The sequence below is a fragment of the Pseudoliparis swirei genome, chromosome 4, assembly GCF_029220125.1.
Source record: "Pseudoliparis swirei isolate HS2019 ecotype Mariana Trench chromosome 4, NWPU_hadal_v1, whole genome shotgun sequence".
In the NCBI taxonomy this organism is placed as follows: Eukaryota; Metazoa; Chordata; class Actinopteri; order Perciformes; family Liparidae; genus Pseudoliparis; species Pseudoliparis swirei.
The window spans coordinates 13,547,847-13,560,671 of NC_079391.1; the positions used below are offsets into that span (position 1 = coordinate 13,547,847).

General features: G+C 42.4%; 1 protein-coding gene across 4 annotated transcripts in view; it reads right to left on the reverse strand.

Annotated features, from left to right (window-relative positions):
• sox6 (SRY-box transcription factor 6) overlaps positions 1-12,825 on the reverse strand; it is a 131,896-nt gene that overhangs the window by 105,377 nt on the left and 13,694 nt on the right. For all 4 annotated transcript variants that reach the window (XM_056412917.1, XM_056412918.1, XM_056412915.1 and 1 more), the window contains exon 2: positions 6,013-6,082. The gene's annotated coding sequence lies outside the window, so the exon portion shown is untranslated. The remainder of the gene's footprint in view (positions 1-6,012; positions 6,083-12,825) is intronic.

Genomic DNA, 12,825 nt, shown 5'->3' on the forward strand with positions numbered 1-12,825 from the left:
CGCACCAGGAAATGACGTCTCAGACCTTAACCACCGTAAGCTTTTAGTGACATGGTTTAATTTGGTATTTTCTCGTCTTGCTCTCGTGGCTTATAAGACAAAGCCTCTGAGAGAATGGAAAGAATGAGCCGAGCCCAAGGACACTGTGCCTTTCAGTCTGGCCAGCACTTAGCAAGGCAGTGGATCCACAAGACCCAGAGGGCTGAGCCGAGACTTTTCTCACAATAAGGTGTCTGGGGAGGCGGGAGTGGCAGAGCTGGGGGCGCTGCAGCCCTGCTCTTTTCTCCACTCAGCTGGGCCCAGCGCACATAAGACCATCAGCACACCACAGCACACCAAGTCAGTGACAACGTGAGAAAACAACCGTCAAACAGTGCAGAGCAGATCAAGCGTGTCTCCTCACTTCTCTGAGTGCAAAAAGCACACATACTCTAAAGCAGACGCACACAAACTAAAACAATACCAACACAAATGTGAATTTGCTCCCCCCTTTCTGTATATGCAAACACATTATCGTACACATTGAAAACCAGTAATCGGATAGGAATAGAAATGGTATGAAGTTTGATGCAGAAACATATAGTTTCAGGATTAAGAAGCCCTCTTTTATCATCACAATGTGTGTTTATTTCAGCAGAGAAAGTGAAATGGATTAGGCTATGCTTAGTTTCTATATTTATCATTGGTCGTATTCCATAACCCTTGTTCTTTCACTCTCCGTGTGCTTGTGTTTCCTCAGCTGCGCCTGCTTTCTCCAGTCCCATTGTGGTCAGAGACAACTGAACTTAGCCGATGGAAGCAACGGTGCGGTTTGGAGAGCAAATGACCAAACTCAGGAAAAAGTGACTGAGCCATATTGTATTTGCTCTTCTCCAAACACACACACACACACACACAGACACCAGAAAGAAGAAAAAACGAAGAGAAAACCAAATGAGAATGCCTTTAAATCAAGGCTAGGCCACAATTCAAGGACATGCTTTTTGGTTAAGGAGAAGCAGGGAGAATAGACATCAATAAGCGGACCTGGACCAGTCGGAGCAGCACAGCAGCCCTTTCGAAGAATGAGCCTCTGCCAAAAGCTGCCTCTGCCTAACCAAGTCTTCCACCATCTGCAACAAATGTGCTCTAATAAAGCAGTACCATATGGACAGCAAGCTAGCTATTAACACGGCTTCAGCGCAACCCCGAGCCCAGATTTCAAACTTCCAGTCAAATTGACTTCTGATTTAATGCACCGCCAGCAGCCATGTGGGTCTTGGCACGAGGCGGCACTCTCAGCCTTCAGTCATTAACAGGCTCGCGTACAGAAGTTAGCTACACAGATCCTACCAGCTACATCCCAGGTCACTTGTTATATCCCTGAACCAAAGCTATATATAGGAGGAAATAGACAGAGTCTGCACCGATCCAGGGACTCCTTTAGATAAATTAACCTGGGCTCAACACTCTGTATTGTGCAGAGTGGAAACAAGTTAAGGAAGCAGATCTGCCCACAGAGTGGCAGCCGAACTGGTGGCGTGTGTCTCAGTTCTTCCATCGTGATGAAGAGTGCATTTGCTCCCTCTGCGTGGATCCAAAATGGCAGTGATTAACCCTGCAGGGTGTGAGGGGGGCACTTTAATCCCTGTGGACCGGGCGGCCATGTTGACGCCTCTCCCCTCTCTGAGTCATGGGGGGACCCACCCACCGTTCACAAAGCCATGCTCTCTTCTCCTCGAACATGACGCCACGGCTATGAGCCCTCTGCTCTATGAACCATAGACGACACACACACACACACACCAAATCAATGAAGAGTCCTATGGTTTTAACCAGACTCCAAAGTGCAGTCAATTTTGTTTGTTTATCTTTTCTCTTCCTGTCTCAGCTGCCTATATACTGTACATAATTAGTGAGAACACATTTCTTCTCTCAGAAGCATGAATGCATACATAACTGGACTTACAGAAGCCAAGTCTTGGCGAACGTCTGAATAGAATTTAACATTTTCATTTCACCTCATTTTTGTAATTTTTTGTTTACATATTTAAAGTTAATAGCAACCCTGGATTGAAATTATAATCATATCATCATCGTCATCAGAAATGACAAAATCATTTAATGTGTTTAACTTGAATAAGAAACGCAAGCTCATTGTTCCACAAGGTCTGTGCCAGTCGCGTCCCGATGCAGATTGAAGTGATAAGCTAAAGACTGCTGATGACAGTCTAATTAAATAAGCCTCCCAATGTGTGAAAAGGTACTGGTGGTTCGAGAGGAGGGCAATCCAGAGAAGAGAAAAAATGCTGTCCAAGTTTTCCCAATATCCTAGCACCCAGTCACATGAAATATGGCGATACCTGGCCAGCACATGCCCACACACACACGACAGATTTGCATGTATACAGTGTACTACTGACACATGCACACACACAACATGTTACCTTTACCAATGACCCCCCCACCACCACCACCAACCTAGAGACACCGCACACACACACACACACCTACAGCTCACGCACGCACGCACACACACACACACACACGCGCACACACACACCTTAGTCAGAGCTGCCAGATGAGTAGTGAATTAATTTGTGTGAGCCACTCCAACATTAGGAAGGTGTGTTGAAAGGTGTCTGCTCATGTTTCAAATTAAACGCGCTGCTGGTCAGCATTAGCACCTCGCCACCCGTCGGCAACTGACACTTAGGGGGATGGGGGGTGGTGGAGGGGGGTGGAGGGGAGCCCATCCACCGTTCACACTGGAATAATTAGAACATGTCAGGAAGAATTAATTTCCTCATTTTTCAAAAGGATACACAGAAATTACCATGTTATTATATGACAGGGTCCCTGGGAGGATTGGATTAAATTTGATTTCTTGCGCAGCCCACACAACAAATTAAAGTCATAAATAAGATGGAAAGAAGCAGGGCACAGAGCATATGTTTATGGCAATGAGTGACGCCAAGGGACCAGAAACAACTATCTTCATTTCATTTTATTTAAATCAGGCCGACACCGTGTGTCTGAATGACAGCAGTTGCTAATGGTTTGAGATTAGAGGTTTCTTGATATTAACACAGAGATCAAACACATTTGACTCAAAAGCAATGCAACGTACAGTGTGGATGCTACTAGATGAGCCTTCTCTGCTGAATGACCGGCTAGTGCTTGATCCAAGTCGTATCTGACACATCTTATGTGCGTACATATATCTAAATGTATATATATATATATATATATATATACATACACACATATATACAGATATATTATATAATATCCCACACTTTGAGAATTGTAAGAAACCGCATTTCACTTAGACCAAGTCAGTCAAATCACATTAGTTTTGTAGCCAAACACTCAACAGAAGTTCATGGCTTTAAATGTCTAGCGGCATCTGTAAATTCTAAAATGTGTAAATTTTTCTATTTAAAATACCTTTGTATCTGTATTTTAAAAAATCCTTCATATTGCATGATTTCCCAGGATATAAAAAACAAAAGCTTCGAAAAGAGGATAGAAAATAATGAAATTAGATCTTTCATTTACTATGAAATACAATTTAAAAGCATATTCAGATGACCCTATCCAACAACACTATACTGGACACCATCTCTCTTCATGGGGCTCAGATTAGACTTCTACGATTACAGCTACTGTTTAATACTGGCTTGCCTGGGAAGAGTTTTTCAACTCTTTCAAAATGGGCCGTCATTACAGTCTAGCACTCCCCTGGGCACCACAAACTTTAAATAATTTGCAAATCAATTAACTGGCTACTCTCAACGCAACAGGGATTTCACACTCCAGGGTCGTGGTGCATTATCAGTCGGAGACGATTCATGGCGTTTTGGGAGAAAAGTTCATGGTTGAAATCGTTAATTCATTTTACCGGACTTTTAGTTATGCATTAGTTTCCACAGCTGTGATAGCAAGAAGATTAATGGCATGTTCTCTAGTCCTGTTTTCTGTCCTATAGCTACGGTGAAACCCTGTCCTCCAGTACGAGGGAAGAAGGAGGACAGCAGCCAAATCCATAATTAGGTTTGTATTCTTTTGAAAATGTAATAAAGTCCATCAAACCTTCAAATGATAATAATAATAATAAACTCAGAGGTTAGCTCATTTTCATGTGGTTAAATATAGACCGTACTAAATCACCCACTGTAACGAGAGTCCAGACAATAACCCACCTAATGAAATTGCCAACACTAAAAGCATATTAGGCCTTTGGAAACGTGGTCATTCATGAGTAACACAAGCTATTAATTGAATGCAAAGTCAACGAAGATGGACAAAGTTTCGGTGGACTTTCCACATTCTAGGCAGGTAATGACATGTGTAACAATTAGTTTACCAAATTCGCACTGGGATCCTCAGAAGTAATTGAGGCTGATGAAATTAAAATCTTTGTTAGGCAGTCTTTGTCAAACGGTCTGTGCTCAGAAACATATTGACCATAATCACTGCAGGGTCAGTGGGCTGAAGAATCCCATTTGATAAATAATAGATGAAGAATACACTTTCAGAGGTTATTCATTTTCATTTTATGGTGAAGTGCTGTTTATTTAATTTCTGACAAAATGTCTCCCCCGCATCCTCCCCTTGAGTGGTGCCATTGATAGTGGGCTGAGAGCTGTGAGACCATGAGACTGTTGCTTATTAGATAAATGGGACACACTAACAAAGAGTGTGTATGGCCTCTTCAGATGGTCGAACATATTCTCAGGCGTTTCCAAATTCGATTGCAGGCGTGTAATTAAACGTGTTCTATAAGCGATCCAGACACAAACTAAATTACTTCCCGTCATGTTTTGAGATTAATTAAACCTGTAGGTCAAAGGATATACATTTAAGATTGTATGAGAATCTAACTTAATGTCTCAGAAGAGCAAGATAGCAGTGCCACATGCAATATTGGTGCCTAATAATATTGACGCGACACAGTGATGCTTAAACATTAAAAACGTTTGCTAATTTGTCCCTGATTTGCCACGGGAATAATCTTTACTTTTGCATCTTTTATTATGTTGTCTGGAAAATATGATCACAATACATAACATCTGGTATCGGGTATCTCAAAATACAGAGAAGGGGAAACTGCAGCAAGTTGATATCGTAAATGATCAGGTGTATACGATCTCAACTACTACTGTATTTCATCTGAGAAATGTCGCTGTATTGATCTATTTGTGTTTACCCGACTGATGATGAAATCGTGCAACTGTTTTACGAGTTCAAGTCATTCTCAACAAACTCAAATGATTGCGCAGCAGCAGAGGCGGCTCGACGGGAGACAGTGTGCGTTGATCAAACAGCAGTCAATGGCCATGAACTTTGAATTCGGAGACATTTCCTGGCTGTTATTGAAGAGCTCCTCCTCAATATGACTCGCGTGATATGACATTTGGAAGAAAAGAATAATATCAATGAAGTTCCGCACCTTTATTTGCCTAATATCTAAGATACATTTTTTTATAGAAAACCTCCACGAGCAGCAGTAACATTTTCATAGATGATGCAGAGGACTGGAGTTACACGAAGCTTGCTCCGTCCCCAGTTAAACGTAAGTCTGAGACAGCTATGGGGGGGAAAGGGTAGCGTATGCTCTCATGTAGTCCCGACACAATTAGTATGCAGTTAATAGTATGCTTCTCAGCTAATGCCTTATAACGTTTTACATTTGTTTCCGAACACATTTTAAAAACATGGTTCTCTCGAATAGCAAAATGTTTTATTTTTTCCTGTAAGGCTTTAAATGTGAATTCTAAAAAGTCTGATTTAACCTTCAAATTGCAACTCAAACAATAAAGTGTATCATATCACAGAAGGACCAATACACACTTTGTGTTTGAAATGTCTGTCAGTGACTTTGCGCCAATGTAAAGATCTAATTTTGCATCCCATTGTGTTGCAATTGTCCACCTCATTTGATGCAGGTGTTCAGTGTGGGTGAAAGACAGCGGGTGGATGAGACGCGTGGCAAGGCACAAACAGCTGAAGAGGCAAATTGATACTTACAAAAACTGAAAGACACAATCCCCGGCTTCCAGCGATCAGTGGTCGGCTGATTTTGAATTCATGTAAAAACCTGAAATGTAAGCAAAAAGAAGACAGAAAAATAAGTTTTGTAGGTGTATGAAACATGATATTTGTATTGATGACCACTGTATGAATGTCTTGCTTTGGATTAAAAATGATGCCAAAACAACACTTAAATATAGGTGTTAATGATTTTTTTTCATTTGATTAAAACCACCAGTGAATTTGGAGCATGGATAACATCAGCAAAGGTCTTGCATAACTGCATCTACCTCCATTGGAACAAATAGAGAGCGAGAGCAAGAGAAGGAGAGCTGAGGCCAGAGTGACTGTTGGCTGAGGGTCAGAGTCTCCACAGCTGAGCTAAATGTAAAACAGCTTTGTTAGTGTCTGACCTGCAGTCCTCACAGCTGTCATCAATGGGAATACGTCCTAGACAATGTTTAAAATCTGCTTCTCTGCTACCTCATTAATCCATCTTCCAGTTGGCAGATTGGACTAATAAACAGCTTTCATATAAAGCAGTCGTTTTATTTAAGTCGTCCTTCTTCGAGCGCTGCCTGCTAATGATTTATTAACGGCTCATGCATGCTCTGCTAGTTTCAGTTAAAGTGCTGCAATTTAAAGCTTTGTTAGAGAAGGCACACATAGCCAGTAAAGTCCAGTACATTACAAGTTTAGACACTCACTGATCAAACCATCTAGCTGTTGTAAGCTCAGTCATGTTAATCTTCTCACATTATCTTGTTTTTTTACAATAAGCCAAGATCTCATTACCAGCTGATTTATACAATTAGTCCGCCTCAGCACTGCCAATTAAACAAGGCCAAGGGTTTTTTAAGGTCACGATTAACTGATCGGTCACTAATTTGCGCGACAGAACCTCAGTCTCGCCATCGCCACGACCCGTAAACCATCATCAAGAAGATCAGATAAATGTGCCGACTATTACCGCATTGTTGTCAGAGCACCGCACGGAGTCTGCTACGTGGGACGGTGGGAGGCTGCAGGGCTGACAGGGTGAGCCAGATAAAGGCAAGAGTTGCAGACGGGTCTGAATGTGGTGGCCTTGAGGCTGGAGGTGACAATGGGGGAGAGAGGACCCAGGTGACCTCGGCTGAATGGAAAGCTGTTACATGAAAAGCACCTCTGAGTTTAAAGTCTTCTTGTGCCTCTCAAATGACACTAAACACACACACGATTTCACTGCTCTGAACTATGCTCCAGCTGCAACCACCCACTCCCGTACTCACACAACCACGATTATATTAACAGATATGCAGTCTACGCAACAACCCCTGCCTGCTGGATGAACCACATATTACATGGATGGCAATTCATTCAACCCGTCTTTGTCAAACCTCCAACGATGGACGTAATTCTGGGTATGCCTAAATAAATGAGAGCTCTTATAATTACAGAGTAGACATTAACAAACCTTTGAATCCATAATGTGATGTTAATTGGAAACAATGAGGTAAATAATATATGGGGAAATGTATTCATTTTTCATTGGTTATTTAAGGTAATTATTTGTCTGAGAGAAAAAAAACAAAGGAATTTATAATTGCAAATAATGAGAACCCAAATGATATTATAATGAAGCAAATGTAGTAATCCCTGTGGTGTAATAAGAGTCAGTGTCAACCGGCCTGTTGTAGCTGCATGTAGCAGCTTTTTCTCCTGCTGTGAATTAGACCTACAGCCAGGAAACATAAAACAGGCACTCCCCCGTTCCTAATTAGAGGATCTGGGACTTATTAAACACAATTTCAGTCAACCCTAAATTCAAATTATTCGTTTCACATTTTCCTTCACAAATTGTCCACACTCAAACGAAACATGTTATATTATTTCATTATTTTGGACTGAAACTGTAAGGGCGAGATAAAAAAGGTAAATTTGACCACATTAGGCCACAAAACAAAAACACAGAGAATACTGGAGGTTCAGCTCTCAGATACGGACGCATGGAGCAGGGGCACAGAGCTCACTGCCACCTGTGGCATTCCTGTCAAAGTGGCATTTTCGTTTAGTTATGACCAGCCAAGGCGCTCACACACGCACACACACACACACACACACACACAAGCACAGACTCGAGTCGCCACAAAAGCTTTGATATGCAGCGAAGCAGCGTCGAAAATATAGCATTATTTCCAGTGTCAGGGAATACACACAACACACGCAACACACACAAATTCAGATTCCACATTCTGCTCCGAAGCTGGCTACAACATACGTTTCACCCTCCACTTGTACTTAAACCTCCCACGTAGAAAGTGCTCTTGCATCTTTATATTACACAGCAAACATGTCTGCTGGAAACGCCTTTTGAGCCAAAGCCCCGCGTACAGTACGTGAAGAAAGCAGTTTCACACTCGGAAAGATTCACTTTCAAATCAACTGAACCTTCAAATTCCAGACATGTGTATTATTATGTACAGTGTGGGTTGTACGCGTGATTTCATTTTCAGTTGTGTTTTTCAACCATCATGTGACAGTGGCTCAGTATCAATAGACACCATCGCCACAACTGTATACAGCACAGGGGAGAACAACCACTACTTAGCGGTCCTGACCAAACACAGGGTTTAGGTTTCACATTACTGAAGTCAAGTCACTTCATTTATATAGCCCAATATCACACATGTGTCTCACGGGGCAGCATAGGAAACTATAATATGGGAATTTTGTTTATTGCATGTATGTTTACTTCCCTGCTGCGAACACATATGTAAATGTGCATTTCATCATGTATAGTTGTGTGTGGATACGCATGAGGAAAGCCAAAACCTGTACTTCTGAATTCATCCAGATCTGCAACATGTTTGAACAAATTATATATATGTATATATATATATCCCCAATCCGCCTTTCCAAATCCTCACTCTCTCCTGGGTCCAAACCCGCTAAAGTAGGAATTCTGCCGAGTTAGTTATTTTAACAATAGAGGTAATCTATGCCATCAGCAGGCTGCTCTACCTGGATGCTGTGTGGTTATCTCTGCAGGAGCAGCAGCCACACAGCCAGGCGGGCCGGGGACGGCGGCATGGGGGAGTTAGGGATGCAATGAGGTGAGGCTATAACAGTGGACACAGGGGAAATAGGGAAATGGGAGGAAGAGGAGGGAAGCGGGGGGGGGGGGGGGGGGTGCAGTGTGGACTTGATGCTCACATCATTCTGGCGCAGAAGTGTCTGATATAATAATTGAACACGTGTGATTATCTGTTAAATATCCAGGTCTAAAGTCTCTCTCTGCAGGAGCATCACATGTGAAATATGGGTCAACAGTTGCCATGCAGTGAGTAATCACCAGACAGGAAGCAGCTGGCGTTCAGGTAAACTGTGGACACTTTGGCCCAGATCGATGCGCCAAAGTCATTGTTAGCGTATAGATTTATTCATTTCCTAGTGGTGAGATAAACTACAGACAGCCCTGGACAAAAAGAGAAGTCCAGTCCTGTGTTATAAGACAAGCTGTAAGTCTACAAGAGATCCATCAAATCATTGAGTTATTTGGTGTTGGAAACAGTTAACCATGTGCAAACATCTGTTTCATGCTCGAGCAAACCGTTAACTATCACAGCCTTACGACAACCGCTCTTCTTTTTATCTTCACCCTCTTTCTCTCTCAAACTGTCTGGCTGGACCTGTCCTGACGCTAAACGACAGCAGACCAGACTCTCACAAAATGTCTCGCACCAACGTGTCAGGAAAGACGAGCAGAGTGTCACTCCAGTTCAAATATCTTCGTTGGGAGTAAAACACTGACGGGTATTTTGGAAGAGCTGGTCAGATAAAGCAGAAATTAATATCTGCATCCATTTCTTCCCCCGGAGTTTGTTCCAACGAATAGCCCGATACCGATACAGGGCTCTGGCATTTACTGTCGTATCCTCTGTGTCAAATCACAAGAATGAAAGTCTATTTACTGAGCAACTGGGTTGAGGCAGGGTGAGGGGAGAGAAACGACCCGCAGACAGAATGTGTTCCTCCATGGTGGACACCATTCAGTGCCCAGTGCTCCCAACAGGCGTGCAACCTCAATTCTCTTGGATTCCCTCTCACTCATTCTTCACTGCAAAGACAGAGAACACATAACAGGCGTGTCTTTTTGCACACTGCCGATAGCCTTTTTCATAACTTCCAAGATATAAACACTCAAATCTTTTTTTTCAGGTTTATTTCTCGGCGTCTTTCTCATTCAACATGGGATTTGTGTGACTTGAGGGCAAGAAGGGTATGAAAACAAGTCTCTCACTCTCTCCCAGGTAATATGTTTATTTTCCTGGACCCATCTTCTAGTTTACGGCGTGGTGGTGTTTCTCCCCTCTTATCGCCTGGCCCTCACGGGGCACTTTAGCTCCTCAAATCCTGTTCACCACATACTGGTTTTAGAATCTGTGAAATGGGTGATGGAGAAGCGTGGCCACAATGTCTGCCTGTGTTGCTCCTGGACTCAAATAGGCTTGGTGTTTTTTTTGTCCAGGGAGATGCATAAATGGAAGTTTTTAACACCTCAAAGGCGGCGGGGCCTTTGTGGAGCCACACTAGAGGAGCATGCCAGTCTCCCGAGCAGGCAGACACACTGAGTGCTGCAGGACAAAGAGCTGGAGGAGCAGAATCAGCAGGGGCATCACTCGGCTTTGGGCAGACACACACACACACATCTAACTGCACCTACAGACACACACATGCAGACACACAAATATAACAACGCTTGGAACGGCATGTTTCAACGATATAAAACACTGTAAACAGCTAAACGGCATGTCAAATACATCATAGCAGTCGGGTTACTGTACATTTCCCAACTGATAAATTAGCCAACCTCAAATTCCTTCCGCTTTTACCCATCCGTAACACACATCTGTAACACACATCTGTAACACACTGTCCATCCAAATAAACAGCCTGCAGCAGTATCCAAAGATGTATTTCATCGAAATAAAACACTGTTTTCACCACCATCACTACAACATACTGTAAATAGATTCACATGCGATTGTACAAACATGCTCAATAAAGATGACAAACACAACCAGCACCAAAAACGCCACCATTTCCTACGTATTGATTTCAGCTCCACTGTTTGAAAGTATTGTCGTCATTTCCATGCCAATTGCCCTTATTGAAATTATTTTTGTATTCCCCGAGTACAGCCCAACAGCTGGTATTTACAATCAGTCTTTATGCTGTTTAGATGTCTACAATAAGCATTTAGATGCAAATATCTCTGCCTTGTACAAAGGAGTTGCAACTTCTGTCAGAAGCAACATAATCAACCTGCAATTGTCTCCTGGCTCCAAGTGGTTTCCAGTGACAAGGCCGAGGCCGGAAGCATCTGTATTCAAATGATTCCCTGTTGCAGGCACGTTTAGTGTGGATATTCCCCAACAGTACGGCATTGAAAATCAATCACATGGTGAATTAAACCAGAAAGGAAACAACTGATCCATAAATGATCGGGTTACAACAAGGCAATGGTGTTCGCAAAATATTTAGGGGTTTCCTTGTTCAAGGAGAAGCATGGACGCACAATTTGATCGTGGCCTTTTCCGCCAATGACTTATATTGCTGTCGCACATTGTTTGACTGCAGAAGCAGACTTAAGATGGAAATAATAGTTTTAGCAGCGAGCTCAGCACCATGCAGGCAGACAACATTCAGGCCTCGTGTGAAACCGTTGGAGCATTGGAACAAGAGAGTCTTAAATAGGCGGCAGTGTTCTCAGAAAAGGAAGGACTCCACTTAAACATATTCCATGTTGGAAAATCACTCTTGCATTCATATAACCCAACACTGTAATCGACAGAATAACAGCATTACACCGCATGTTTCTTTCCACGCTGTTAAGTGATAAATATAAAGTAAAATTGGTCGTCCTCCTCTGATGGAACATAAACCAAGTTAATGACAAAAAGGACAACTCCATTTGCGAGAGAAAGAAATGACTGAAGTCTTGACCAAGATTTATTGCTCATCTAAATAAAAGAAAATAAGCCTGCAGTGTAGCATATGTGGCCACGATGTAAATCTGATAGCAATGGGGGCATGTGTATTTGCTATGGCTCTGCAGGCCCCTGTGCAGCCATTGTAACAATTAACATTATAACCTCTGTTTGTTTTTATTTACAGTTGCAGAGGTCATTTGTCTTTTTTTGAAACCCACATTTAATAGCAGCGTCTGCAAATGCAAATGAGTCTATTTAGGGGGAGGGAAAATGATCAGTTTGAGAATATTTCTGCCTTCTTAATCTTCTTAAGAGGGAAATGATTTAAAAGGAGGACACAAATCTCCAGTGACATGGCAGGAACTGTAGGGCACTTTCCTCTCTCCATTCTCCCTTTCTCATCTCACTCATGTCTCCCTCCCGCCCCCATCCCCGTTTCTCTTTCCTCCTAATTTACCTCTCCCCCCTTGTTGCCCTGTCGGGGTGGAAGGGCCAGGAGTGGCTTGTCCCCCCAGAGGAAACAAATGCAGTGTTTGAGCAACTGATCACTGGTATAATTGAGTTTAACACTCCTTTTCTGGATTTAAAAAAACAGCCTTTCAAATGAAAGGTCAAATTATCTCTACAGTCAGGCAATAAATAAGTCAAACAAGGTAAGAGGTTCCTGCCAGCATATGTTAGTGGCAAATTTAATTAGCGGAAAAAACAAGAGGCTCTTTCATTCCGTACCGCATTGAACAAAAGCAACGTTGGGAGTCCAATTGTACAGCAAAGGAATCAAAATATATCAGTTATCACTTAATCTTATCATTTAAACTCATATTTTACAGAGCAT